A 4,324-nucleotide genomic window follows, 5' to 3' on the forward strand; every position below is an offset into this window, starting at 1 on the left:
TCTACAACTGAGAACTGCTGTAGGCTTACCTGTGTGGTGAACCAGGAGAGTTGTGATGTCTGGGGTGTTACGTTGATGTAAGTGCAGGGTCTGGTGGTATTAACCCTTAGTTGTCGTGACGCCAGGGTGCGGTTTCCATAGTGTTAATGGTCCTACCGCCAACTGTCCCAGAAACGGTAGGGAAAATAGCGGAATGTCCACAGCAGACTTTATGAATAAACTGAAGAACTTTACTTGAAGATTTTATGCAACAGTCTTTGTACATAGCAGTCTCTTAAGAGTGAACCGGGATGCAGGTTCCTCACAGGTTTTGCTGGGACTTTGAAGCAATGAGCTTTGATGCAGGCCACTGTGCTACTAATTAGAATACTTAAGGTGGTAGTAGTCACACAGGATTTGATAAATGGAGCTTTGTAACTCACGGTTTAGTGGCTGCAGGATTCTTAGGCTTTGGCCTAGATGATTTGATATAGTTGTGCTTGCTTGTTTGATAGTCCGGAACTAAGAGAGAGAATTCAGTGGCTACAGCCCTTTATATAATAAGGGGCTGGACTAAGCTCATTGGTCAGCAAACCGGTAAGTCCTGAACCCAGTGAACTCTGGGTACATCACATGACCCAGTAAGGTCCTTAAGCAATTATACATTACAACTGTACATCACTTGAAATCATCACATGACCTCGGAAGGTCCTAAATATCTATACAACCATTATAATAAATCACGTGACCCTACCCGGGTCATACATATATATTTTAAACAATATACATACATTAAACAATATACATAACTTATATGAGGCGACCATTGGCAAGCCCTGCAGGAGAGCCCTATGGGAATGAAGGGACTCTGGCTGAGGGGACTTTAGACAGGGACAGGACCAGGTCCTGTACCGGGACACCACACCTGTATTATAGTAATACTTATTTAAAGGGCTGTGAATGCAGCAAAGCCATTAAAAGCGCCTTTACTTAATTTTTTGTTGTTTAAAGGGTACCTCTCATCAAATAAACTTTTGATATATTTTAGATTAATGAATGTTGAATAACTTTCCAATAGCATGTTAATGAAAAATATGCTTCTTTCTATTGTATTTTTCCCGATCAGTCCTGTCAGCAAGCATTTCTGACTCATGCTGGAGTCCTAAACACTCAGAGCTGCCAGCCTGCTTTGTTCACAGCCAAACAGGCTGTGAACAAAGCAGGCTGGCAGCTCTGAGTGTTCTCCTTTGTGAACAAAGCAGACTGGCAGCTCGTAGTGTTTAGGACTCCAGCATGAGTCTGAAATGCTTGCTGCCAGGACTGGTAGGGAGACCCCTAGTGGTCATTCCTTCAAAGTGGAAAATTAAATAGAAAAAAGCATATTTTTAAAAACATGCAATTGTAAAGTTATTCTGCATACATTAATCTATAATATATCAAAAGTTTTTTTGATGAGAGGTACCCTTTAATCGCATGCACAGTGTACCTGCTGGTTATAAAATATCCGTGCAATAAAAAAAAGTGTACATTATATATGCATAAGCCTTTTAAAGCCCCTTTACTTACATTTGCAGGGATTTATTTGCGCTCACAGTATACCTACCAGCTGAATGATAACAGCACAATAAAAAGCATGTACATTGAACATGCATTAGCCATCTTAAGTGCCTTTACTTACATTGCATACACTGTATACCTTTAGATGCCTTTAATGGCATACACGGTATACCTACTGGTTGTAAAATAACAGCACAATAAAAAGCGTGTACATTTACCAGGCATTAACCTTTTAAAGTGCCAATATGTATAAATTCTTGGTTACCTAAAACAGACTTTTTACTAACCCAGTTGTAAGCTAACAGCGCAATAAAAAGCGAGTACATTGAACACACATTAGCCTTCTAAAGCACCTGTGCATATATATTCTTGGTTTATTCAAACACATATTATGTTTACCCGGTTATAAGATATGTATATCTTATATAACATGCTTGCATATAACATACAATAGCCTTCTAAAGCACCTGTATGTATATATTCTTGGTTTCAACATACTTTTGTTTTTTCTTCTCAACTTTGAAAAAACATAACACTTAACATTTTTCACCTACAGACCCATATGAGGGTTGGATTTTGATTTACTTTGTGGTGCAAAATTGAACACAAAAAAAAAAAAACACCATTTTGTAACTTCCGATTTTACACAGTGCAAATTTTGTAAAAATGCTAAATTATCTTTAATAATCAAACCATGAAGCTTTATTGTTGCACGAAGTCAAAGTACAAACATATCAGTTCAGCATAACCAGTAACAGAGGCCACAACAGCCTTAACTCAAAATAATAATAATAAAGAAAAACAACAAAAAAGGAAAAAAAAAAGAAAAAAAAGGAAAAAGGGAAGGGAGAGACAAAAATAAATCCATAGGTACTTCTACAGTATAAGGTAGATAATAGTGACATAGGGTAGCGTTGAACTGCTATATGCGAGCAATATAAGGCAGAGCTCAAGTAAAACATTCCTGCATATTTAAATGAACATACATATACACGGCCAGACTCCTATAGCATAAGGCCATCTCACCCCCCTACGCCCTCCCACTCAGATCAGTAAGTGGTGAGACAGTGACGGACTGGACAGTGGTTAGAATCGAGCCAGGGTTTCCACAACAATTCAAATGCCTCCACCCCGTCCTCCCTGATAGCCATCAATTTCTCATTAAGCATTAACACATTAATTCGATCAACCACTCTAGAAAAATCCAGGCTAGATTGCTTCCATTGGGAGGCTATATAAATCCTAGTCGCCATGATAAATTGGGTAAAGCGGAAAGTACAAAATTGCATTCTAGAAGGCTTATGTCCCAACAGACAGAACTCTGGAGTTCGAGGCACAGTACCCGGGATCAGAGATACAATAAGATCCAACACTCTTGTCCAGAGGCCCACCACCGTGGGGCATCCCCACCACACATGAAACATTGTACCCCTCTGGTTACAGCCTCTAAAACACAGTAGTGAGCACTCCGGAAAGACAGCGTGGAGTCTCGTGGGGACCATGTAAGTACGGTGTAGGACCTTCAAAGCATAGAAGGAATGCCTCTAGAAAGGTGGGGCAAGTATAAGGGACCCTGTCTGTCAGTGTATGAAGAAAGGAGAGTATTTGAAGAGCCCTGAACGTCTCCCGATCAGGTAAACCTTTAGAGGACTGAAGGGAGGGGATGGTGTGTAAACTACGGCCATCACAAAGGTCATGCAATCTCACCAGTTTGTTATCAATCCACCATTGAAAAGAGGAGCGATGTAGGCCAGGAAGGAAAAAGGGGTTAGAGAGGAAGGGGAGCAGAGGGGAAGAAGGAGATTGTAAAGAGAATTTAAAGCGAACCCGACGCCAGAGAGAGAGTGAGTACAGCGCAACTAATGCAGAACTCGGAACCTTAGTCCCTATAGGGCCAGTCGTCCACATCAAAGCCATATAAGAATAGGGTGTCAGAAGCCGATCCTCCAACCTCGTCCACCTAGGAGCCCCTCCTCCCGCAGCCACCTGTGTCAATTGAGTTATGCGTGCCGCATAATAGTATTTCAATAGATTGGGAACTGAAGAGCCTCCCCTCTTTTTATTATAGTGCATCACCGTCCGGGATATTCTATGTCTCTTATTGTTCCAGATGTAATCAAACATGTCCCGCTGCATGGCATCTAATTCTTTTCTATTCACTGGAATGGGCAGGGAACGAAACAAGTATAATAATTTGGGCAGGGCCATCATTTTAACTACATTAATTCTACCAATCCATGAGATATATGTAAAATTCCATCTTGCTAAATCGGATCTAATTAATTTATAAATCGGGATATAATTCAATTTATAGAGAGTGTGTATAGATGTGGACAATTTCACTCCCAAATAGGAAAGACCCAAGGTGGCCACTGTAAAGTGAAAGGATTGATGTTGGACCTCTAATGGAATACCGCAGTATAGAATTTCCGACTTGGTCACATTCACTTTAAGGCCAGAGGAAATGGCAAATCCTTCCAGGACTTTGAAGAGATTAGGCAAAGATATTAAGGGATTCGTCAATGTCAACAACAGGTCATCAGCAAACAAATTCAACTTATACACTGAGGACCCAATCGTCATCCCTCCAATATCAGGATTGTCCCGTATCGCCTGCGCCAAAGGTGCTAAATTATCTTTATTCTGTAGGTCCATTTGGTTACAATGATGCCCAAATTATATAGGTTTTATTTCGTTTTACTTCTTTTTAAAAACTTTTTAGCATGTTTAAAATTGTCCTTCTGACCTTTGTAACTTTTTTGTAGGTATAATTTTTGTGACATGACCT

This window comes from Hyla sarda, chromosome 5 (genome assembly GCF_029499605.1).
Source record: "Hyla sarda isolate aHylSar1 chromosome 5, aHylSar1.hap1, whole genome shotgun sequence".
Taxonomy (NCBI): Eukaryota; Metazoa; Chordata; class Amphibia; order Anura; family Hylidae; genus Hyla; species Hyla sarda.